Source organism: Lygodium microphyllum, chromosome 20 (assembly GCF_053477565.2).
Source record: "Lygodium microphyllum isolate KBCC chromosome 20, Lygodium_microphyllum_v1.1.10, whole genome shotgun sequence".
NCBI classification, from domain to species: domain Eukaryota; kingdom Viridiplantae; phylum Streptophyta; class Polypodiopsida; order Schizaeales; family Lygodiaceae; genus Lygodium; species Lygodium microphyllum.
The window spans coordinates 64,495,512-64,523,294 of record NC_141154.1 but is presented as its reverse complement, the minus strand read 5'-3'; the positions used below and the strand labels follow the sequence as shown (position 1 = coordinate 64,523,294).

Here is a 27,783-nt window from a genome sequence, read left to right as displayed (position 1 = left end):
CACTTGGTTCAGCTCTGCACAGACTGTACCAGAGGTAAAAAGCAGAAATTATTAAATTTTTAATTTAGATTTGATCTTTAGAAAGGGGCTTTTGCCCGGGCAGACAATCTCTGTTTTTACATGTGTTTGGGTCACATTTATTGTAGGGATTTCGTGAATTTCGGGCCAGAAATTTGGGGCTTTTGAATTCAGCTGAGACATTGGCAAATGTACATCAGTGTTAGTCTGCAATAGACTGAATTAGTGCATTTTGGACAATGAAATTTTGGGGCTTTTAATGCTGCTGAGCACTGTTTGTGCTTTGGACAGTGTACATTGGACAGTTTTGACAGAGTGTGATCAGATTTGCCAATTACAGCAGGGTGCTTGCGGTAATTTCTGGAAATTTTCAGATTTCCAGGTTGGTCCAACTTGTATTGCTCGTGTTCTTTGATCAATGACATTTACCATGGACAATCAGGGACAAGGTGATGTATTCATATATGTATCCAAGGAGGATAGGTTGGATGGCAACAAGTATTCTCTATGGTCTTTTATGATGAAAAATGTGCTGATTGCAAAGAATCTTTGGGATTATGTTAGTGGTGAAAAAGTTTGGCTTGGAGTTGTGGCTCTTGCAACACCTCCTCTAGGAGGATGTGGCCAAAGGCCAGGCCAGCCCGCTCCAACTTAGCCACTTCTCTAGAAATTAGCAGCACAAAAGGCTTGGGACACACAGGATGCTCAAGCATTGTCATTGATCGCATTGGAAGTTCAGCGGTCTATCATCTTGCACATATGGTTTGCAACTTCTTCACGAGAAGCATGCCTGACACTTAAGTAGATGTTTGCTGGAAAAAATGAGACACGCATCTCTTTCTTAAAGAAAGAGCTTGAGCATGTGAAGATAGATGAAGGTGATTCTATTTTGGATCATCTCAACAAAATTCAAGACTTGTGTGAGCAACTCATGAATGTAGATGAGTCTTATTTCTCCACAGCCACTTACTTTCCTTTAGTTGGTTAGTTTTCTCTTAAAAGAAGAGCAAACAAGAAAGAATAGTGAGGTGGATGTAATAGCCTTTGAGAATGCTTTTATTGCAAGGCAGAAGGGAAAGGGCAGCCAGTCTAAAAATGCTCCGTAGAGTTCTGGAATTTCAGGTACTTCATAGAGTAGCAAGAAACAGGGGGGGTACGCAAGCCAAGAAGGGCAAGTGCCACTATTGCAAGAAGCTAGGCCATTACATCATAGAATGTAAGAAGCACATAGCCAAAAAGGAGTCAAGAATGTCTGTTTCTGATGCACCTTCTACTGCTACTGAGTTCGCGTCTTTTATTGCAGACAGTGACTATTGTTTCTACACTTGCAATTATGACTCTTCTTGAACTGATAGAGCATTTAGCACTATTGAGGATGTGAGCACTTGGTTCTTTGGCAGTGGTGCTTCTACACATATTACATCCTATATGGATTTGTTTTCCTTTGTTATTACAACTCCTTTTGGCAAGTCTGTGCAGTGTGCCAACAATGCATCATACCCTGTTAGAGGTATTGGGGAGATTATGTTGACAACCATTGATGGATCTACTCTCCATTTGCAGGATGCATTATTTGTGCCAAGCATAAAGAAGAATTTGTTGTCCATTTCTTCTTTGGCAAAGTGTGGTCTGCAAGTCTGATTTGATTATGATAGATGTATGGTTGGAGATAAAAAAACTCATGATTTTGGTTTTGACTGGCACATTATGTCATGGAATCTATGAGTTAGATGCTTATTCAATTGATTAGTTAGTCTATCTAGCACCTACTCTTACTCCTGCTATGTCACATGCAGAGTTATGGCATGCTTGTATGGGGCATGTTAACTATGGCAGCTGATGCTTATGCAACGTATACAGATGCTTGATGGCTTACCTCTCTTTGAGAGACCTCCTGAGCATATATGTGAGGGATGCATTTTGGAAAAAATGTGTTGTTTTGTGTTTCCTCGTGATGTTGCTTTTAAGGCAACTGCTAGATTACACATTGTACATTTGGATATATATGGCCCTATGCAGACAAAGTCATTGGGTGGTTGTTATTATTTTGTCACTTTCATTGATAACTTTACTCATTTTTGCTGGGCCTACTCATTGGTAGAAAAGCCAGAAGTGTATGATGCATTTTTGGCTTTTGTAGTACTTGTTGAAAATCAATCTGGCTGTAGGATTAAGACTCTCCGTTCAGACCAAGGGGGGAATACATGTCTTCCATGTTGAATAACTTTTTGAAGTAGAAAGGCATTGTCCATTAGTACACTAGTGCATATACTCCACAGTAGCAAAATGGGGTTGCAGAGAGGAAGACTCGGTCACTCATGGAGATGGCCATATATATGTTGAAAGCAAAGAGTTTGCCACATAGTTTTTGGATGGAAGCAGTTATCTGTGCTTGGCATGTTTTTTTGAATAGGTACTCTACCAAGTCATTAAAGAATGTTACACCTTTTGAGGCTTGGAACAACCGGAAACCTTCTGTTGGACATTTTCGTACTTCTGGGTATCTTACGTATGCTCACATTCCCAAGATACTAAGAAAAAAGTTGGACAACAAGGCTATTAAATGCATTTTTGTAGGATATAGCAGTGAAAGCAAAGGATATAGACTGTATGATCCTGTCTCTAAGAAATTATTTGTCAATAGGGATGTGGTTTATGATGAAAAATCAGAATTATCCCTTGTTGGTTTTGATACATATCAGGTTGCCAATGATGTATTTGAAGGGCTGCTGCCCATTTCTTTTGTTGATACAGTTGGAGCCTCAATAAATCAACATAATGTTCAGTCAGTTGCTCCATTGAGAAATGCACAAATCTAGCCTATGGCTGATCTGAATATTCAACAAGATACTGAATTTGAAGTTCAGCAGGAGCTTGTACACAATTAGGAAGCTAGGCAGATGCCTAGATGGTACTTGCAACTATGAAAGATAGTCATTTGGATGCTCTTATTAATGGTTATACCAGAAGACAAGCTTGTCTACATGATCATATTAATACAATGGAGTTTGTTATGGCAACACATACACTTGATAATGAGAAGCCTGAAAGTTTTGAGGATGCACAACAAATTGTGTATTGGATGGTAGCAATGCAAGTTGTGTTTGATTCTATCATAATGAGTCAAACATGGGATTTAGTGACCTTGCCTGTTGGGAAGAAAGCCATTGGTACAAAGTGGGTGTATAAGCTGAAAAGAAATGCAGATGGATCCATTGACAAGTATAAAGCCATGATTATGGCCCAAGATTACGCTTTGGCTTAGCAAGAAACAATCCATTGTTGCCACAGTCTTATGAAGCTGAATATAATGCAACTTTCACTAGCACACTTGAATGCAGATGGATCCATTGACAAGTATAAAGCCATGATTATGGCCCAAGATTACGCTTTGGCTTAGCAAGAAACAATCCATTGTTGCCACAGTCTTATGAAGCTGAATACAATGCAACTTTCACTAGCACACTTGAATGCGTATGGCTTAAACGCTTGTTGGTTGACCTTGATGTGTCTGTCACGGAGCCTACTCCTTAGTTTATTGACAATTAGAGTGCCATTGTAGTGGCATGGAACCCAATGTTTCATGCATGCATGAAACACATAGAGATTCACTATCACTTTGTCAAAGAGAGGCTACATGCAGGAGATATCAGCTTTGTCTCTATTGTCCTACCACCAGTAATGTGGCAAACATCTTCACCGAAGCTCTTCCTCATGACAAATTTGAGGCATTCCGCAATGCTTTGAATTTGATCTCCTTTGGTGGATGATCCTTGTATGTTGATCACTCTTCACTCTAGGGGGGTTTGTTGGGTTTGACTTACACCTACGCTCACAGAGGAGTGTCAGCGATCCTCAATAGAACACTGGGGCACTTTTTACTCTCCTTACGAGAGGTTTTTTCTCCTAGTTTTATTCTGCTTTCTTTTATGTACCTATGTTACATAGTTTGGGCACTTATCGTGTTTTACACCTTTTGGGTGTGAACACACATTAACAACCCTAAGGTTTAAGGGTTGTACTTTGTACTCGCACATTACACTCTTTTCAAGACTGCACTGGGAGTCGTGTCTTCACTCTCACATTCTCTTCACTGCCAACTGTACTCTTAGTTGAGCTTCGATCCTCTCTTCTCGCACTTCAAGGATGGAAATAAAACTCTCTCTCAATAGAGCTTATAATTTTGAAAGAAATGGAAAAAGTGAGAGAGAATACCCATCTATTGTAAAAAAGCATTGGCTAAAGCATGTAGGGAAAAGATTCAGGAGTAACCTAGATTGTTTCCACTTAAAATACTAGTCAAAATCTGATAAGAATCAATAAAAATTTTAATCGAGAATCACAAGGTAAAGAGCGAAGGAGGAACTTGTATTATCATATGATGGAGACAAAGAAGCAACAACCAATAGCGCAATCAGAATATGCACTAAAATTAGAAGCTTGTTCCATCTAACTACCCTTGAGCTTATGTCATGTAAATGAAAGGAATCCCAATGTCACTCTCATTCACAATCACAATCACTATCTTGAATTTTTGGAAGAAGATGAAGAAGAATAATTGTTTCGATCAGCTATTTGGAAATGGCTTCATACATCTGGGAGGGGCTTTTTTTAACGGCCAACATGTTTTTTGAGAAAAGTACATACCAAAAATTGGTGCAATCTTCCCAAATCAGCACTTGCATGCAAACCTACCAAAAACGAAAAGAAAGCACAAATAGCATGACAAGTTTTTTTAAATAAATTTTTTTTCAAGTGTTGAAAATTTTTTAATTTTCATTTTTGGAGACTAGTATATCCAAAATAGTGAGGAATTTGACCAAGCCTATGGGAGGACAAAATATTCTCCTTGATACCCTCTTAAACTTCGTGAGAGGAACTTTGGCAAAATTCTGCTCCGTTTGATCACAAATCAAGCTCAAACTCAAGACATATCCCTATGAGTTAGAAAAATTTCGATAAAAAAATTTGCCATCACCAAAATTTGTCAACACATTCAAAATGACCTAAAACCATTTCCAAACATTGTTTACACATATCACAAAAAAGTTCACTATGCCTTCATTAGGGCATACTACATTCTCCATAGGCTGATCATACTAAACACAGTGCAACTACTAAATATATGCCTGCTAAATTGATGTATGGTTAGAAACCTATCATGCCCATTGAGGATGTTACTACCACTTGGAATATGTTGCCTTGGAAAGAAGATATGAGCAGGGAGGACCTTCTTGTGTTACAGATTTGATAGTTGGAAAGTAGGCCTAAAGATATTGAAATTGCAGTTATGTGATTGAAGGAAGCTAGGTTGAAAAACAAGGACAGATTTGATAAGAAGCACAAGCTTCATCCTAGACTAGTGAAAGGAGGAGATTGAGTCCTAGTTTATAATAGCAATCTTGACAACAACATAGCACTATCAAGAAGGTTTCAAAGAGGTAGTTTGGCCCATACTCTATGAAGCATGAACATGATAATGATACATACTCTCTATGTGAACTCGATTGTACAGAGTTGAAGGTTCCTATTGCCGGAAAAAGAGTTAAGTTATTCAAAGGAATGCCGGTAAATCATATAAAGAAGAGGATTAAGACCTTGAGCATGTTCACAATAGCTTGGAAGATGAAAAGACAATGAAGATAAAGAAGTCAATCATGTTGAAGACTAAACGAATGGCACATGCTGGAGGATGTGTAGGTTTAGAGGGGGTGAATGTCATATGGTTTTGAAGATAGGACATGAGAACTCTAAGAACAAACATATATGAAAGATTCATCAGACTCAAATAGTGTTGATCTTGCTTGGTGTACATTGCACTTCGCATTTTCGGGATGTACTATGAGTTCTTGGTATTGTTGCTGTCATGCAAGACTTGAGTATGGACGCACTCATATGTGCTCTTTCTTGTGTAAATGCACCTCAAGTTTGAAAGTCATGAAATAAGGTTTAACCTTGGAAAATAGAAAAAGGAAAGGAAGATATGATGAAGGAAAGGAAAGCGTGAATAGGCGCCAATTTTATTCGGACTGCAGCGTGTTTTAGAGGCTGTAGGTACAAGGATAGGATGGGGATGGAGAAAGGCATTCAAACTACTCTTAGAGAGGGACGTAGATTGAATTGATGCACTGCTGTTCAAAATCAATTGAAGTGCTTTTTGGGCTCATCAAGAGGGGTGAATTGCTTGAAACAATAAGATTGCAGGGCTTAACTGCCATAAACAAAAGAAGAGGGCTGAAATGCTTCATGACAGTGTTGAATTGAAACATGAAGGGGCTGGAACTGACATAAAACAAGCCTGAACTGTCAACGAGGGGATACATTGCTGTCCTGAACTAAGAGGAGTAGGGGGCTGATTTGGAAGAGTAATCTATTGCTATCCTGAAACAAAAGAAAGATGTATTGGGCTGATCAAGAGGACTATTCTTGATCTAGTGTAGGGTAAAACAAGAGAATATGGACAAGCAAGAGTAAGGTTGTTCATAGACAAGAAAAGAAGACATGATGGGGTTGAATTGAAACATGAAGGGGATAGAACTGACATAAAACAAGCCTGAACTGGCAAGGAGGGGATACATTGCTGTCCTGAACTAAGAGGAGTAGTGGGCTGATTTGGAAGAGTAATCTATTGCTATCCTGAAACAAAAGAAAGATGTATTGGGCTGATCAAGAGGACTATTCTTGATCTAGTGTAGGGTAAAACAAGAGAATATGGACGAGCAAGAGTAACGTTGTTCATAGACAAGAAGAGGGCCACTTTGGCTTGAGAATCCTTGGACTTGTCTAAATAGGATTGTAGCTGCAACAAACTCATTTGAGACCGGGTGATAGATTTGTCGATAGGTATTTCAAATATTGTTTGGTCTCCAACTACCTTAGAATGGAGTGTGGCCTAGATCTAGCTTGCATTAAGCAGTGATTAATCTAAGTTATCTAGTCCTTGAAATGTTGTACCCTTGGGGCCTGAAGCATTATCAAGAAACACAATTCTAGCATCCTATCCTGTTGTGGAGTTTAACATGTTCTTGTTAGAAAGTTACCCAACTAATTAGCTCCACCTATGCATAGGGTGCATCCATGGAGTATACACCCGCCCACTTTCCATGCTCACATCCAAGGCGTTCTTTAGTTTTCTAAACAAGACATATTACCACATTGTTTGACATCTAAAATAGCTTTCTTATTTTAACCTTGTACATAGGGTTTGTTTGCACATTCTTTAGGTATATACATAAATCAAACAATACTTTGAATATTAAAACATCCTTGTGTGGCACTCCCTTTGGAGCAGCTATTCCAAATTCCATGATACTCAACCCCTTCTTGCACTCACACCCATATCTAGAATTGGTCTTCCAATGTCCTAAGATGTTGCACACATAACAGCCCCATGACTCTATCCTAGGGGGGACCATGGGAACTACTAGCCAAAGCTCTACTAGCTTTCCATGCACCATAAGGGCAGATACATTGCTAATCTTTGGCCTTTTCACCACTTGATTGTTGGCCATTGTCTCAAGCAATGCCCTTTGGGATCTATCATTGCCTCCTTGGCGGCATAGCAGAGGACCTTAGGACCAATCCACTAGTAAATAGCTTGTTCGATTCATCTATTCTCTTCAGATTGAGTGAGTACTTTCTCTTGAGGAATCTCTTTAATTCTCACAAGTAGAATTCAAGGAGCAACCAATCCAATCTACATAAAATCATCCTTTTAAGGCATTTATTCTACTTAAAGATAATACGACTTTATAAACTCAACCATTGCATAGCAATGTGTTCTTAGAAGCACTGCATGCTAATCAAAATAACATTATGATCTAGCTATGAATAATGCACGTACACTTTAGCTATTCTCTTCAACTGACTCCTTTTGGAGAGTCTTGATATAGCCTTAAAGATACCTTCAAGAAGTCTTTTTAGTTTTAACATTTGCTCTAGGTATAGATTGAGGAAAATTTAGTTGGTATATTCTTATTACTTTTTGTTAGCCTTTTCTTGTAGGCTTAATGATTTAGGGTTTGAGATTGTAGTTATGGTGAACAAGATTTGTGGCTCAATGTGGTCTATAACATGAGTGCATCTCATGGTCCACATGTAGTATGCTATGATACTAACAGTTTGCTCCGATTTATTAGAGTGTCCCTTGGTCCACTGTGCCAGTGAGTAATCTAAAGTGGGGATCCTACTCAAATGTTGTCCAACAATGATAAAAGAAAGGCTCCCCTAAATATCATCATAGCCACATGTTGGGCCCCTCTCTATGACCCAAGCTACAACCCCCCAAGTTGCCTCCATGGTCTCGGCTGTGTTATGGAATATCGTCCTAAGGGCTCTCCTACATGTCTCTTGAGCTCTAAGATAGTCCCATAGGTAGCATGTATATGCCTCCTTTGGCTTGCCACATCTCACACATCACTTAGTCCTTGCTATATCCAAGCCAAGTACCAACTGTTGAGCTCCTTGAACTAGACATATATCTTCCTAGGCCTAAAGTTGTCATGTAGCCCCCTCCAAAAGTCGTGTTAGAACTAGTTTGAGATGCTCTCTGTATGCTAGCAAGTTAGTTCAACCTAGTAGTGTAGCTAAAGAAGGCCATGTCACATAGCCTATCACAAAATGGATCTCTCAACATCCACTCTTTTTTTTTCATAACGAGTAATTATATTATATCAAATGACTAAAAGAGTACAAAAGTCATAGCAAAGAAGTAACAAAAATTGCAGTATGCCAAGGAACCAAGTCCTCCCTCGAAAGAAGATTAGAGTGTTGAATAAGATCCAACAACTATCAATGTAGGAGATTCTTTAGCCTAGTAAGATGTCTCTAAACACTAGAAGTGGAATTTTTTTTAAAAAAACATTCCAAGTGACCCCAATTTTGCCAATAGCCTTGAAATTAGATAAAAGAAAATAAAAGCTTCATATGTACCGTAGCACAAGGAAGATGATGAAGACAGCCACGAACCACGAACCGCAATGTCCTCCTGAAGGGGTGTGAGGGTAGTGGAGAGGCTGGAGAGAAGAGGTGACGGACTGAATGAATCAACCGTAAGGAATGAATGAGAGATTGGCCTATAAATAGGCACAGTCAGTCTAGGATGGCGCCCCTTTTTGGGGCTACAAACCCTAAACGCAAACCCTAAATGCAAAACGCAAAAACGCAAACTGCAGGTGAAAGGTGAAGGGTTTCTCAACAAAGGGCAGGGAAAGGCTCCTTAGGTTGTAATACCATCAAAAGCTGGTCCCACAAATGTTGATATCCTGGAGGGATCTAGAAAGGCCTCCTAGCAATGTGGAAAGGCATCAACCCACTGCAACTCACTAGAGTGGCATCAAAAATAGAAGATAAGTCCAGGCATGCATATGATTAAATTTAGGACTTTTCCCTTGTTTTCCATCTCATGAGAGTAGCTTTGACACATTCAACAATTCCATTTGAGAATAATTAGGTACCAAGCAATCCTCCACAGGATGCCATTGCACCTTCAGAGAAGAATCAACTTCAATGAGCATACCAACCAACTCACTAGGAAAGAGAAAGATGATGAGAAAGGGGCATCAAGATTAAAAGCATGCCACCAGGAGCCTTGAATGCTTGAATTACCATGCACCGCACCTCAGTCTTTTAGAAAGAAACAAGTCGTAAAAACCCAAGGGTGCTAATCAATGCACATAGCACGAAAGAGAGACTAATGGAGAGCAATCATGTGATTTTCCATATTCAAAATAGCCCCACCATGCATACTTTTAGGGATGCAAATTGTCATGAATCGCATGATAGAGAGATTTGCTTGAGTTGCTGCGTCGAGCACACACAATACACACAAAACGAAGCTCACTTAAGAAAGCAAGAAGGGAGATGAAGGCCTAAATGTTTTCTTGTTAGTTTTTCTTCTTTCTTCCTCACACAATACAATTTACACGAAGTATAGATAAGATACAACATAAAGGAAAGTGGCCTACTAAGTCAACAATGCATAACCGACTATACTAATCGACTAACGCTATAACTATGCGAGCTATAGGAAGGTGGAACAAACCAATAATAAGTGATAAGTTAATGGCCATGCGATGTGTTCAGAATAACCCTACCACCCATTCTTTTAGAGGTGCAAATTGTGATGAATCGTGTGGTGGAGAGACTTGCTTTAGCTATTACGCCGAGCATACACAGTATACATCAAAGAAAGGTCACTCTAGAACACAAAAAGAGAGATGGAGGCCTAAATGTTTTCTTGTTAGTTTTTTCTCTTTTTTCCTCACACAATATAATGTACACGAAGTATAGATAAGATAAAGAAAAGTGGCTTACTATGTCAACAATGCATAACTGACTATACTAATCGATTGGCACTATACTATGCTAGTTGTAGGTAGGTGTAACAAACCAAATATAATAAGTGATAAGTCAGTGGCCATATAAGGATCATAATGACCAATGATGTGCTAAGTGTAGACATGCAGACCCATCTAATCAAGAAGTCCATCTTCAATGTCTTAATGTGTTGAGCTTGCCATCTCAACACTCCCCCTCAATCTCAATTGCATCTCTGCAACTCCAAGTAAGCTTCAAAATTTTTGAAGCTTCCTTATATCCAATGACTTTGTGAAAATGTCAACTATCTAATCCTATGTGTTGACATATACCATGTTAATATCTCGTGCAAGTTACCTTCTCTTTTACACAATGGTAATGCATCTCAATGTATTTTGTTTTAGCATGGAAAATTGGGTCTCTAGTATTGAGCTTAAACGCACTTTATAGCTAACTAGCATTTTTAAATAGCTCCAAAACATACTTAATTAATGAAAAATGCAAATTTGGTATGCAGTTTAAGAGAGTTTCAGTGGTCCCCCAAAACCCTAATTTTTGGGGGTACCCTTCAACATCTATAAATAGATGGGATGCCTGCCCACCATTCAACCTTATCCTTTTGTGGAGGTTTCTCACTCTACCATGCATATTTCAGCCATCATCCACCTACCATCTATTGTCCAGCCATCACTAATTGTAGCCCAAGCAGCCTGTTTTTAGCTATCGCCTTGCTGTTTGGAGGTCTCCATCTACTATGTCATCATAGCACCTCATCAACTTGTGTTTTCAACATCTGGTGCTAGGTGATAGACTGTTGCCATCTCTTCCACTGGGAAATTGTTGCAGTACCTACCATTTTGTTGTTTAGCACGCCGTTTACATCAGCAAACACCTCTCCCATTGTTGCCTTTCAATTCTCTGCCTTGGTACTCTCTCATCTCCGACTGATGGTTACTATACTTGGAATTCATCTCCAGTGGACGTCACTCTCCAACATTGCATTGCTCTGCCCTTGGGCATTCTGTACACTCTTACATTCATTTACAACATCATTCACTTCAAAGCTTCTTCTCTCTGTGTTTGAGTTTTGAGTTTTTGTGTTTTGCTTTTAGGGTTTGAGTTTTGCTGTCTCAGTTTGAGTCTTTGTGTTTCAGTTGTGGTTGGACATGGTGTGTTTCCTCAATGCAAACCCTAGCATATCTTCACATGGTATCAAAGCTTAGTGCTCTTCTAAAGAGTATTTTACGGTGATTGTGAAGGCTAGTTTTTTAGCAAGACTCACATGCAACTCGATTCTAACTCATTATGTCTCACGCACCTTCTTCTAGGGATCCTTTGATGCCCTATCAAGGTTCTCCATCATTGGAGGCTCTGAGAAGGTAATATGGTCTCGAGGAGGTAGATACATCTTCATCTGTACCATCTTCTTTTTCTTGTTTTGGTCACCTTATAGATAAAGAGTTTTAAGTATTTGTGTATCACATATAGTTCGATTTACACTCCTCCAATGAGTACTACTACTCCATCTGAACATATTGGTGAGACTCCTTGATCTTGGAGGGACCACGACATTTGGTGCATCTGGTGATCCATCTCCTTTATCTTAGCATCGTTTCAGGGCTATCGAAAGAGATCTGTCGTTTTGGACCGAAACGAAAACAACAAACCGGCATTTTGGCATCTTGCAATGTCCAAAACATATAGCGGCCCATGGATTATCAATGGAAAAAATGCGCATAGCATTCTTCGTCTTCAGCGTGTTCGTCTCAATTTTCTTGTAAGCTGCACTCCAGCTCTTGAGTCTCCAACTCCTCCTCCTCCTCTTCTTCTTCTTCTTCTTCTTTCTATTACCTAATCATGGCGCCAAATCCATATTGGAGGCATGTCACTCCAATCAAGGGATACGAGGGCTCAAGCAGATCAAAGAAGTGGTGGTGCAACTATTGTGGATTGGAGAAATCGGGGAGTATAACACGCGTGAAAAACCAGTTGACATGCATTCCCAACAAAGACATCGGGCCTTGTGCAAATGTGCCAACGGTAAGTCTCTATCTTTGGTGCCGAAAGCGTATGGGTAATGAGCTAAAAGAGAATGAATCTTCTCATCCAACACCACATCGGGCTAATGAAGCACAAGTGGAGCAAGGACAGACTAGTGGGCCTAGTGGCTCTAGCCAAATTGGAGGTGCCAGTGGCCCGTCAAAGAGAAGTGCATCTATATCCGTATTGGGTCCAAGTGCAAAAAGGATCCCGTTGCCATCTTCTAGTGGTGGTGAGCAAAAGGACTCCTTGCATGATGCAAGTGTCCATACAGGACTTCAAAGAGACAGACAATTGTGGAGGCAACTAGGAAACTCACACGCTTATTTATTCGGTGTGCTATTCCTTTCAATGTGGTCACTACACATCAATGAAAGAAGACAATTAGAGTAGTGAGCCACATAGGGTGTGAGTGGGAAGGCCCATACGTGGATGCATTACGCACATGGGAGCTTCAAAAGAAGAAAGCATCCATAGAGGCTCAATTGGAGCCTTTGAAGGAGACACTAGTGAGGAGTTAGAGGAGGGTTTCATGGAGTACATGAGGCATCTCACAAGGGATGATATAGATATGATGAGGAGAGTAGAGAATGATTTATTGACATTCCGTAATCATTCTCTTCATTTTGACCGATCCACAACTACGCTTTGAGAGACACAACTTCACTCTGTCTGTTGGTGGGAGAAATACGGCAATTGTGCTCCTACTTTGGTATGTGGCTAATGATTTTTATAATCTAATGCATCATAAAACCTAGGTAGCAGGTTCTATAATCTATTTCCCACTTAAATATTGATTCTGCGGCTTGTCTATTAGCAATTTTTAATTACTTAACCTCAATCTCTTAAATTTGAATAGAAATGCATTGCCATTCGTGTCCTCTCGCAAGATTGTAGTTTAGGGACTGCTGAGAGAAACTGGAGCACATGGGCCCTCTTCCATACCAAAAAGAGAAACAAGCTCACAACTGCCCAACTGGAGCGTTTAGCATTTTTCCATTGCAATCTCCAATTTCTTGAGAGGACCGCTATATCCCCTAAGCCTTCACAGGTAAATTGGTAATGATACGTATTATGTATAATTAACTTTTTAACCTTGATACTTGACATTGCTTGAAAGTTGGATTGTAAATTGTGATATGTATAAACATTGAATATATTGAATCTTCTCTTATATGACATATCTTTGTCTCGTTCATCTTTACAAGTGAATATTAACAAGTTTGATATAGAGAAGGTGCGAACATCCCGGAGATACCACAAGAAGAGCGAGATATCTACTCCATGCTCTATAAGGAGCTATCGGTGCACCGGTGCATGAGACCCGTGCATAGAGGAGGGCTAGAGCCACTAGAGCGAGAGCCACACATGGTCGTGCATCACAGGTAGAGCAGAGCCAGAGTCTGAGGCTAAGGCTGAGGCTGCTTCATCAACTTCTCGATCGGGGTTCTCGGAGTCAGACGAGGAAATGGTGCACGGATTCTCGAAGTTCAGATGAGTCATGACTCCTGATATACAGGAGTCAGTTTAGCATATTGCAGACTTCAATGTCAGTTGTTCATAGATGTTGATACTTATTACTCAGTAGTTACTAGAGTCTAAAGACTAGTACATAATGCTCAGTGCTAACTAGACTTTGGAGTTTTGACAAATTATTCACATGACATAGTTACATGTATCATTGTATCTTGATTTTACATATTATGTATCTTGATTCTTGTTCCATTGTTCTTGATGTCAGTCTTCACTGCTCTTTAGATCATAGATGATTCATGATTCATAAATTATAATTCATTTTGTTGCCTTAAGTTTTGAAAATTGAGTCTTAATTTTAATCATATGACATGAAGACTTAAAGTTTTGTATGAAATTCGGATACATGTTGTTGTAGGCAATGATATATTTACATACCCAATTTATTTTAGTGTACAATCTGAAATGCCATTTTCCCGTTTCTAAAATTTGACTGAAACTCCGAAACTCTGGTTTTTTCCATTCTCATTTTCCTCATTTTCAAAACTTTCCCATACTATGATCTTAGCTAGACCTTATGTCAAGTTCGTATAACCCTTTTGAGTCATATGAGCCAAAATCCTCTCCTATTTCTTCCTTTCTTATATAGAATCCGGATGATTTTCACTATGTTCACTTTCATAGAAAAGGCTCTCGAAGCAGATACCCTTTATTAGATATACATCTACTATCTGTTTCATTTGAGCAAGTAAACCACACTTCTCAACTCCCTCCCATCCACGACTATCTTCTCCACATTCTAATCTACTCACATTTTCATTATAAAATCTTGGATTACATTCTAGTTTCACTCAAAGCACAATAGGGATTGGATCTTCCATCTCCGCTTCTAACACTTAGTCTTTCTCCGTCCCACCATCTCCCTACCCTCCATTCACTCCACCTCTTGGTACATCATTAGGAGAAATGCCACCCTTTAACACTATACCTTTCACATATCCCCACTTTACTACATTCTTTCACTATGGGGGTACGGTTGTAATGGACATCCCCCGAACACTCACAAAACCCCCACATGACTTTTCAGACACAAGGATATCCATCCTCTACTTATGGATTGTCGTCCATCCCTTGGGTCACTCCTATGTAGGGATTTTCATCCTCTACTTCTTATGTCCTTATCTCTCCACCTTGGGCTCCACAGGTGGTTACCATGCCCATACCCAGTCCACCCTTGCCTACATTTGGATCCACTATGCACACTTTCGGTATGCATGGTAGGCACTCTGGGATTGCTTTTCAAGTGTACTCCACTCTCCCACTCTATCCCCCCTATCCACCCAACCCTCATTACACACCTTCTCTATCTTGTGGCACTACCACTCCTGTTGCAACTGCCAAAAAAGCCTTCACAAATAAGACCCACTTTAACAAGTCAAATTTCACCACTTGGCTAAAATTCATTCAACAAGTGCTTGAATCTCAGGGACTTTGGGATCTCGTCATTGGTACCGAATCCTCGATTCGTTCACCCTAATCATATCTGTCAACTTCATGAATTCCACTCTCAATTACATCATTTTCCCCTCACATCTGAGCATTGGAGTCATCTCATTGACCGCTATGCTGCTCCAGATCGCACTCAACATATCAATCTAGATTTTGAGCTTCAAGAGTTTTCCATTAAGGAAGGGGATGAATTAAAAGTCAAGTTGATCGAGTATCAGCGTTTACTAGCGGATTTTTTCCCGACTAGCTCTCCGAAGTTAGACAATGATTAGGTCACGTTTTTCTTGAACAAGTTGCTCGAAAAATACTTTCATTTTTAGTATATTATCTCAGTTCCTAGATTGCAAATCTTCTGTGATTTTTAAGTGTCAATTCTTGCGTTATGCACAGTTGCACGATTAAGTCCACAAGAAGTCTTCCACACACATCCATTCAGAGGGGCGAGGATTGATTGCCTCTTCTTTGGGAGGGAAAACCAATATTGGTAAGAGCTTGCAAGATGAGAAGGCAAGCCAAAACAAGGATGACACCACTTTCTTCAACAGAGAAAAAGAATCATGACCCCTTTGGCAGCAACTTCCTAAGAAAAATAGGTACAAGAGGTCTAGAAAATCACTACAGACTGTGACTACCTCCACTCCGACTGCCTAGTCTAGTGGAGCTACGCCTCTTGCTACTGCACCATCTGTTCCATCTACCCTAATAGCTACTTGATATGTGGCATGCGGGTAGTCTTTGTACATCCATTTCTAGGGCATCCATTGCACCTTCTAGAACCCCTTCCCCACCTCGCCGTACACAATGATGGCCACACACTTAGCCTTTCCCTTTTTAAGAATTCCATTGCATATTTACATACTCATTTCATTGCTTTTTGCTTTTTGTTTTGGAGCATCTCACTACTCATCTTTGTGTTTGTAGATTTTGATCTCTTTTGTAGGGCTTTGTATTTCAATGTAGGGCTCACATGCAGGTTTGCACTAGTTCTTCTTGAACTAGAGATAGGAGATGTATGTTGTTCCTTTCATGGTTTCATCTACTTCGGGCTTTACTCTTCTAGCAGCATGGAGGCTTCTCCTCTTGTGGTGGATCGTACAACATCTCTCTTGATGCTATCATGGCAATGTCTTCTATACTTGCTCTTTCAATAGAGATGCTTCATCATTTTCATCCACATGGTTCTCAGCACCACACAAAGACCGATATCCTCAGGCTCCTTTTTCTTCTTCGGCATCGACATCCAAGTTGAGAGGCAATTCCTACCCTTCTTAGTATTCTACAAGTTTCGGCACTTGTCTTTGACATTGGCCTTTCCCCCTTGTTGTACCTTCTCCTATGCATTGCATGATTTCATCATCTTTATGCTACGGCGCTTGGGCAAGTGAACAATTTTTCCATGAGGGATACTGTCCAAGTGACGCCTATTGCATGAGCATTCTTCAGCATGTAGTATACTATGCATTCCATTGTGCAGAGTACCACTGGATAGATTCTAAGCTATTTCCATTAGTGGATTACACCATTACCCTTCTTCCCATGATACTTCATCATCTTCCCCTCGTCATCGACATCCTCGAGTGGTTGGATAAAGGTTATATTGTTTTGTGATATGTTGGGTATACTATCCCTACTCCCGTCTTCTAGGTCACTGTTACTTAATCGGCCGCCACCCCTAAAATTGACTTTCCACAAAAAAAAGAAAGATTAATGTGGTTCCATCCGCCTTTGTAGGGCTTGGTCGGCCACTGGGCAGCTAACAAATACCCTTTGTCCAATGCCCTATCCTCTTTGGGGTAACTACCTGCATTTTGCTATTCAACAGGCCGTCTACATCTCTCCTGTTGTCACCTGACAGTTCTCTGCCTCGACGCTCTCATCTCTAACTGGTGATTACTGCACTTGGGATCCGTCTTTGGTGGATGTCACTCTCCAACACTGCATTGCTCTGTACTTGGGCATTTTGTACACTTTTATATTCATTCACTTAAAATTTTATTCTCTCTCTGTTTGTCTTTGCGTTTAAGTTTGGAGTTTTTGTGTTTTGCGTTTTGCACTTACGGTTTGAGTTTTGCTTGTCATTGTCTGAGTTTTTGTGTTTCAGTCTTGCATATCCAAATTACCAAATAGCTTTTGCAGCCATAACACCTCATATGCTATCATAGCATCACCTCTATACTCAGTCTCTCTCCTCGATAAAACAACCATTGATTGCTTTCTGCAACTCTAAGTAATTGTTGCACTCCCAAGGAAAAACATGAATCCATTGGTAGATCTTCTATCAGACTACCAGCTCAATCAGCGTCTCCCAAATACCTGCACATCTTTACCTTCCTCATAAAGAAGTTCGTAATGCAAGGTGGACTTTACATATCTCAATATGCTTCTAAGTGTATTCAAATGAGGCTTTCTAGATATCTGCATAAACTGACTTATGAATTCAACATCATAGCTCAGGTCTAGCCTTGTGATTGTCATATAGATTAAACTTCCAACTACCTTCTTGAACATAGTAGGGTCTTCTATCTATCCCTAATATCAGCACTCAATTTTACATTTTTCTCCAATGACACCGAAAGAGGCTTACATGCTGTCATACTATACTTGGATAACATATCCAAGCCATATTTCCTTTGGAATAGCTATATACCATCTGCACATGTGACCAGCTCAATACCAAGAGAGTATCTTAGCTCACCCAGATCCTTCTTCTAAACTTTTGTTTCAAAATACCCTTGATATTAGCAATCCCACTATTATTATCACTTGTAATAATCAAGTCACTCACACAGATCACTATGATGACCAAATCTGCATCACCCTTCTCACATAAGGTGAGTAATCTACATTAGAGACATAAAAGCCAATGTTAACAAGATACTCTCTAATCTTGTTAAACAATGATCTAGGTGCTTGTTTCAGTCCATAGAATGCCTTCTGTAACTTACACACATATGTGGGATGCTCTAAATCCTCATAACCTATCGACTGCTTCATATATATATCTTCTTGCAAATCACCATGCAAGAAAGCGTTCTTCACACCCATTTGTTGTAAACTTTAATATTTAGCTGCTACCAAAGCAATCACACATTTTACAATGGCCATTCTAGTAACTGGATTGAATGTCTATTTATAATCTATGCCATATGTCTGTGTATAGACCTTATACCTGCTACTAGAACCATATGTACCTTATACCTGCTAATAGAACCATATATATCATGCTTTACTTTATAGATCCACTTACAACCAATAGCTTTCTTGCCCTTAGGCAATGGTATTAGATCCCTATTCATATTGGCCTCTAATGCAACCATATCCTTATTCATTGTTGCATCCCAATCAGTATGACCAACAATCTCCTCTCAAAACAAGTGGATTCAACATCCTCAACTACCTTTACTATATAAGCATAATAGTGAGCTGCATAACCCATACAACCAAATTTTCTAATAGGGTATCTCACCCTGCTAAACCTACATACCACTTGGTTACTCCATGGAGTTTTTACATTACTATATACTCTTTGTACACCTAGTATCCTGACTAAAGGAATACTAAGATCATCATCCAAACTCTTTGAGCTACTAGAATCTCTGTCAAAACTCCATGACTAGTAGATACATTATTACCATCTAACACTTTATTCTTCCCTTTGTCATTACCTGCAACACTAGTAGATACACCTGAAGATGTAGGAATGCTCCTTAGTCTCCTATACCAAGGACTAACTCTAGATCCACTACCACATGATGTCTCTGGTCCACTAAGAGTTTGTGATTTCTGCTTTTCTATCTGTACGACTATCATGATTATCAACGTTATCCAATGCATCTCCACTAGATGCATATCAACTACTCATCCCATAGAAAATAATATCTCTACTCACCCAGAACTTACCATTAACAAGGTTCTAACAACAATACCCTTTCTACTCAGTAGAGTGTCAAATGAAAATACATTTATCAACCTTGGGATGTCCAATTTATTCCTTAACTTATCAGGCACATAAACATATGCAATACAACCAAACACTTTCAAGTGTGATAAATCAAGCTTCTTGCTTATAAAATATTCTTTAGGAGTCATACATGAACTTCATAATGTAGACCGTAGTATGAACAACCTTAGACAAAAAATGCTTGGATATATTCCTTTTAACTATCAATGCTCGTGTAATTTCTGCAATATGCATGTTTTTCCTTTCTGCAACCCCATTTTGTTGTGGGATATATCTACATATAAATTCTCTCTTTATTCCATGAGATCTTAAGTTCACCGAACTCATTAGAGAGATATTCTCCCTCTTCATCTGACCTCAAGCACTTAACTTTCAAGCGAGTTATTGGTTCAACAACCACCTTTTTGAAGCACTCAAATACTTCACTTTTTTCCTTCATGAAATATACCCAGAGTTTTCTAGAGCAATTGTCAATGAATGTAACAAAATACTTACTGCCGCCAAGAGATATATTTTGGATAGACTCCTAAATATATATATGTACAACATCAAGTATATTCTTACTTGCATCTATATCATGCAAAAGCCGTTGCCTTGTTTACTTCCCAAACTGACATGTTTCACAAAGTTTATGTAATTTTGCAACTTTGAATGTAGGCAAACTTGCAAATAATCTTTTCGACTGCATTAATATCAACCTTTGCAGATTTGCATGTCTAATACATTTGTGCTATATTTCAATGTCTGCAACCACACCTTTACCTTTAACATACATAGCAACATTTATAGCAGGGATTCTAGCATCTAAAGTAAACATATGGCCAACTTTGCCTCCTTTTGCAACCAACTTACACTTTTTATTAAAATCTTCAACAAAACAATCCTTTGCATTAAAACTAACTTGCAGCCCTTGCTCTACCATTTGACCAACAAATATGAGATTCTTTGTGATGGATGAAACATGAAAAATATCCGACAAACACTTTGTCTGACCATCGTACAAGAACAATGAAACTTTTTCAATATGTGAAATTGGATGGTATGAATTATCACCTAGCTTTATATAACTTGGACTTTGTAAATCCTACATCTCTTCAAACCATTTAGCATGGATGGCCATACGATTAGATGTACCTAAATCAATATGCTATACACCATCACATGTCCCCTTTCCTTTAAAGGAATTCATCATATAGTGCATGATAAATAAATGCTCATTTTTGTCATCATTCTTTCTTGAAGATGTATAATTTCCTTGCTGTAAGTTTCAACTGCAAATATCATTCTTCTTATCATAACAATGGGCTACAATATAACATGTTCTTCCACAATAATGGAAAATAATACCAAAATTGCTAAAACCTCTTATCATAACAATCGGCTTTCTCCTTTGGTATTAATAGAATTCTCTTTTGATATTTACCTTGAAGAAAGTCCGCTAAGGTAAATACAAAGTACAAGAAACTCTGTGAAGAGCAGCTAAGTACATCAAAGATACAATGGTTATGTAAACAACCACTCTGGTGGGCTAAAGTGCCAGACCATCTGAGGGGTAGTATAAAAAGTGTCTGAATCTCAAATCCGCAGGAAAGCCTCTCTTTTCTTTCTCATCCTCTCAGAGCTGCCCTGCAACCTCTCCCATCTCCCATGAAGAGTGTGGACTATCTCTGTCCAAATCCTCGATCAAGTCTCCCCAATGGGTATATCCTGAAGATCAATGACCTAGCTATATCTCGCAGTCCATATGTACCAAGCTATAATGCTGGAAATCAGCTCCCATCTATGACAATGTCCTTGAGTCCACTGTGTCTGTAAGTAGTCTGGGGTAGGGATCCTGCTCAAATGTTGTCCAATGATGAGAAAATAAATGCTCCCCTGAGTGTCCTCATAGCCGCATGGTGGACCCCTATTTGTGACCCAAGCTACAACCCCCCATGTCGACACCATGGACTCCGTTGTACCATGGAATGCTATCCTAAGAGCTCTTCTCCAAATCTCCTAGGCTCTCACACAGTCCCATAGGCAATGTCTCTGTGTCTCCTCTGGCTCACCACATCGCACGCATGCCATTGGGTCCCTGCCATATCTAAGCCAAGTGCCAACTGCTAAGCTCCTATGGGCTAGAAGCCATAGAAAGAGAGATATTTTCTTGGGCCTAAAGCTGTCATGTAGCCGCCTCCAAAAGTCATATAGGAACTCATCTGAGACTCCCTCTCTATGCCAATGAGGGGTGGCTACAGGCTGTGCTCTAATCTTGCTCATTTGTATCCTCCATCCCAATCTAGTAGTGTAGACAAAGAAGGGGATGTCGGATGGTCTATCAAGGAAGGGATCCCTCCACACCCACTCTCCTGGATCCCACTAAAGTCCCTCTAGAGGCCTCCTCTAGTATACCCAATATCTCCATCCCCACCACTAAGTGCTATAAGGTCAAGGTCCTCTCGCTAGAGGTGGCCATCCTCCTCAACTGTGAAAGTGAATGTCATGTCTCCGCTAGATGCAATGACTACTAGAAGGATATCCCCTCTAGAGAAAAGACCAATCTAGGTCTGAGAGGAAGCTATTTCAGTTTGCCAATCTGGTGGAACCCCTTTCATCACGGCCTCAATCATAGCCCTAGCTCCCCTAAGACCATATAATCTCTGCCTTTGGGTCTCAAGTGGTAACTACTAAAATGCAAACCACTTCCCTAGTGATGTAACGACCTGTAAAGAGAATCTCCCCCATGATAAGTGTATCCACTGCCCAATGGTGTGGCCTGACTCTAATCTCAAATAGTGATTAAAGAGAAGAGGCTGTCTCCTCTTCTCTTCAATAGTAGTCGGGGGGAGCTAGTGAATCCCTAGAGATACAAATCTCCAAGCTCTAATAATGGCCGCTGCGAATCTGACCTCGAAGCTCCTCCCAAAATCTATGGTGCTGATCTCTTGAAATATCCAGTGAATGTTGGGTTGCCATGGTCCTCCATGTGTCGTGTCAAGTCCTTTAGCCTCCCCATCTAAAGTTTCTTCCAAGGCTCCTTACCTTGAAGCAAAACCCTAACAATGAGCTTGACCAATAAGGCTTTTCTCTAACTATCTGGGTCTATCCCCAATCCTCCTCTAGATCTAGGCTGTATGATGACATCCCAAGCCACCTTTGCTTTGGCTGAACTCCCATCTCCTCCTGACCAAATGAAGTTCCTGATGAAGCGCTTCACCAAGCCGATACATGACCTAGAGAATGCCCAACAAGAAGTGATGTACCACATGGTTGCCAGAAGAACTTGGTTGGAAACCACTACTGTTCCTGCCAATGCGAGTCTCGCCGAGCTCCAATACAAAAGCTTTTGTTTGATGCTCAAAAGGAGGGGTGCCAGTTGCTGCTACTCTGAGGTAATGTCAATCCCCACATGGCATCCGAGATATCTCACAACGGTCCCATGGGGAACCCATGTGAAATCCTCATGTGGTCGCCACTCTGGCTGTCTAGTGTCGCATACCTAGAATCCATAGGATTTGTGCCAATTAATTAGTGTTCTTGATGCTCTGCAAAATGTCTCCATGGCTGTTACAAAGGCTCTAAAGTTGTATTGTCTAAGTTAAATGTAAACTTTTTGCATTTTTGATATGCCCTGGCACAATACTATCAATGATTGCAGATAGTCGATACATTACCTTTTGCCCTTTGCATTCCATTCTTTTCATGCCATTAATTATTATACAGTTATAGAATCGCTTAGCTTTGGTTTCTTTTCTTCACCTAAAACAAACTCAAAGAGGCCTTTTCCAATAAGGAAGTTTATTACATGGGACTTCCATGATGGATAGTTGTTCTTGTCTAGCTTCTTAATAAATGGATTTCCATTGTTCTCAACCATTATGACATAATTGAATATCAAACAACAAGCAAACTTCAGTAACCCTTCACAAGATATGCACAACAATAAACCGAGCAGCCTTTTCATTGACTGCTCAGTAATATATACAATACGTAACCTATTTGCAAATAAACCTTGTGTTTGCTTCTTAAGAAACATCTTAGAACTTACAGATTTGAAATCTATTACCTGTGCATCAGAGAATGGATGATACAACAGAAAGTACAATATGCCCTAAGGCTTCTGTCCACAACCCTGCGGAGCTAAAAAGAGGATTGAAATGACCACCAATGGCCAAAAACACAGTGGAAAGCCCTGAAGGATACATTTGCAAAATATATATTGTTCTTCTTCATAGTAACAGGGGACGGAGGGGACGACAGCATGGGACGAGGGGACAAAGTCCCAAGGATGGGACTGGGCGAGGACGTTCCGGAACGAACGGACGTCCCGTCTCCAAATGGGGACGCTGGTGAGCCAAGCAAGGATGCGTTCCCGGAACGCGTGCATGTCAAAGACACCAACTGGGGACGGCCAGGGGAATCGTTGGGCCTTTTTTTTTTTTTTTTAAATTGACTATTTGGCTGCCAACGGCCATTTCCGCCATTCTCTTGCCAATGTTTCCTATATAATGCTCCACTCTCAAGCTACACTCACACTTCAAGGCCAAGAATCTCAACTTCTCAAGGCTCTTTCTCTCCCTCTCAAGTCTCAAGTCTCAAGGTTGAAGGCCAGCGTGCTCAAGGCTTTTCCTCTCCCTCTCAAGTCTCAAGTCTCCACTCTCTCCTCCCTTGGGCCTCAAGCCTCAAGGCTCAAGGCTACCCTCTACATTGTACAAGCTCTCTCTCTCTCTCTCTCTCTCTCTCTCGGGCCTCAAGTCTCAAGGCTACCCTCTAAGGCTTAAGATCTACTATCTACATACATTGTACAATGTACATGTATTATGTTACATGTTCATTGTTACTACATACTACATAGTACATAGACTATACTACTTAGTACTATAGTCTATAGTACATAGTACATGCTCATTGCTCTACTATCTACTCTCTTTCTCTCCCTCTCAAGTCTCTAGAGTCTAGACTCTACTCTCCCTCCCTTGGGCCTCATAATTCATTGCTCAAGCCTCAACTTTCACGGCTCAAGGAGTCAAGCCTCAAGGGCAAACTTCAAAGGCTACTTCTCATCAAACTTTCAAAGTTTCTATCATCTATGGCATCTTCATCGGCTTCCCCATCTACAAACCAACCCACATCTACCGCAGCATCCACCTCTTCACAAAATGATAATACCAACCCACATCTACCGCGGCATCCACCTCTTCACAAAATGATAATACCAACCCACATCTACCGCGGCATTCACCTCTTCACAAAATGATAATCATGAAGGAACCACCGGCCCCACTCGAAGGAGAAGACCCGCGATACATCGATGGTCATGGTGGGATGAGGTCAATTTCCCTATGTATGGTTCACGAGGCGGTGCTAGAGCATGGACATGCAAACTTTGTGGATACAAACGTAGTGGTGGTGCCAACAAGGTGCGAGCTCATCTCTTGAGCGAACCCGGGAATGAGGTGAGATATTGCACAAAGATGACCCCGGAGAAAAGACAAGAGCTTCTTGATAAGCTCGCAATCTATGAGGTGGCCGAAGCGGCAAGGCGATCTCCACAAGTGGCCATTGATCCCAATCTCATAGTGGGGTCACAAGGACGTCCTATGGAGGCTAGCGGTAACTTGGGTAGAGGTGTGCCATCACATACCTTCCCATCAACACCTTTTGCATGTGGCCCATCCACATCGACCACCCCATCTTCTCGTCCTCGCCAAAGTACCCTCGAGGAAAATTGGAATCCTCGCTTGAAAAAAGAGACAGACATGGCCGTGGCTCGTTTCTTCTTTCATGATCACATTGCTTTCCGTGCGGCTCGATGAGTTTCTAGTGTCAAGTGATAAATAATAAATTATTATGTTCATTTAACATTATTATTTATCATCATATTGATTCTTAACATGCTCTCTTTGATTTATGAACATTGAATAGGTCTCCATACTTTAGAGCCATGGTTACGAAGATTGGGGAATATGGTTCTTCCTATGTTCCCCCCTCTTCGGAAACCCTTCGCACCACCCTTCTTGAAAAGGAGAAGAGGAGTGTTGAGGCTGCTGTGGCAAATATGAAGGAGCTATGTGCCAATAATGGTGTCACACTTGTGGTGGATGGAAGGAGTGACACCCGCAAGCGGTCTATTCATGGAGTGGTGGCCTAATCTCATGGAGAGATGTATTTTGTCGACTCACATGACGCCTCCGGCTCTGTAAAATCCGTTGATGTGCTTGCTGCGGAGTGGGCAACAACTTTAGAAACCATGAGAGCAGAGAATGTGGTGACCATTTGTGCAAATGGCGAACCGGCAAATCTAGCAGCAGGGAACATACTTCAAGCCACATATCCTCACATCACTGTCTCTTTTTGCATGGCCCATTGTCTTAACAATCTCATCAAAGACATTTGGGCCCTACCACGGATAGCTCTTGTCATGGATGAAGCCAACAAAATTGTCACCTTTGTCCTCAATCATGGGAGGATTCGCCATGAGTTCACCAAGAGGTCAAACCTCTCTTTGCTCAAATATTCAGAGAGACAGTTTGCTTTCAACTTTCTCATGTTAGGCCGCTTGTCCATATGTAGTGGGGCATTACGAGGACTCTTCCTTAGTGATGAGTTTTCTAGCATGCCAGAGGATTCTACAACAAGGGGGCAAGAGTGCAAAGCACGAGCAAATGACACGGCATGGTGGAAAAGTGTGAAGTGCATTGACACCATGATCAAACCAATCATGGACCTCTTGAGGATTGTCGATGGCATGTTGCCATGCATCGGCAAGGTATATGAGTGTGACATTAATGTGACATTAAATGTGACATTAAGGTAAATCAAGGGAAACATGAACAAGGATGACCGTCCGGGGTCTTGGGCGCCCGAATGGGGTTTAGGGGAGCCTAGAACCAAAGAGAGTCCAAGAATAGTAGGACTCACCAAGGTTTGACGGTTGGCAATCGGATCACGATGGGTCTGGCCAGCAATGAACTAGGCAAGGCTGGGAGGTGAAAGGATCGCTCGTGCTCATTCATTTTTATTGCTTTTCCTCTGGCTTTCATCGTCTTCTTGAGAGCCGTATGACAATGAGGCCATGGATCGGATGATAGAGCGTCTCAAGGTTTATGTTCCTGATGAGGACTACGATGAGATCAAATCCATGTGTGTGACAAGGTGCGATGCCTACTACTCCCCTCTCCATGCAGCAGCCTACATGGTGGATCCCGAATTTCAAGGTTGCAAGGAGGAAAAGAACAGAGAGGTTAGCAATGGCTTTAGATATTATCTTGGATCCGTCTAGTGCCAGACGCACGTATCAGGCGCAAAATCAGAGATTAATTGCAATTATATCGTGAGAAGAGGGGTAGTTATGGATTACCAGATGCACAGACGGATTGCTTCAAGATCGGCTCAGCACTTTGGTGGGAGGATTATGGTGCAGATAGTCCAGAGTTGCAGCGATTTGCCATCCGCATTCTCTCACAGTGTTGTAGCTCTAGTTACTTGGAGCAACTTTGGTCAGTGTATGGCCACATCGCCTCTAAGAAGAGGAACCGTCTTGGAGTGCATCGTGCCAATGATTTGGTCTTTGTGAGTTCCAACTTGCGAATGCTTTGCAAAGGCATGGTGAAGAAAGCAGATTCATTCACTGAATGGGAGCAGGCAGAACAGGATCTAGAGGTTGACCCACTTCACACAGTTGAGATTTCGGAGGACCTTGAGGGCATAGGTGAGGAGGAGCCACAGGTTTTCGAGGACTTCACAGAGTCCATGGAGATTCCGCTTCATCCCACTGTCCAACCCACTACTTAGTCTCGACTCTCGACTCTCTAGAGCACTCTAGACTCTTGAGTCTTACGATTTATCCTCATACTTAGCATTTGCCATTATGTCATGTGGCATTTTGACATTTTGTATTTATTTTTGGCTTTAGTATTTACACTCTCCTCCCATCTTCTATGTACATTTGTCATTGTAGTTTGAGCCTTGGCTCTTGACTCTTGAGTGACGAGTGGTCACGAGTCTTTTGGATTTCCTAATTTGATGCTCTAATTTCTTCTATTTGGTGCAAATGTGTTCTTCAAATGTTCCTCTCTTAGAGTAGATTAAGTATGATTTTAAAATACTTTTAAAAAACAACTTTTTCATTGTGGTTTTTTTCCCCCGTCCCTGAGACGGTCCTTTACCCAACCATGTTTCCGTTCCCCGTCCCATGTTACCATGTTCTTCTTGCTCACCTAATCTTACATCAATTTGAGATTTTTTTCTCTGTCTTGCTTTCAATGCCTCCATAGGCGCTATCTAAGGAAGAAGAGAGAGAGAATGGGAAAGCTTCTTACAAAATTGCTTGCTTGATTAAATCCTTGCTCCTTCTCCTTCACTTTAGATTTCAAAACCAACCTCTCTCAATTACCTACTCTGATACTATGTGGGAGGGAGACTTGCTTGAGTTGCCACGCCAAGCACACACAATACATATAAGAGGAAGCTCACTCAAGAAC

The 27,783-nt window shown here is 40.7% G+C and overlaps 1 protein-coding gene and 1 pseudogene across 3 annotated transcripts in view; one reads left to right on the top strand and one right to left on the bottom strand.

The window, feature by feature from the left end:
* LOC148018958 (uncharacterized) overlaps positions 1-27,783 on the bottom strand; it is a 99,979-nt gene that overhangs the window by 6,292 nt on the left and 65,904 nt on the right. The window lies entirely within an intron of this gene.
* Positions 23,562-27,094, top strand: LOC148018959 (uncharacterized; annotated as a pseudogene).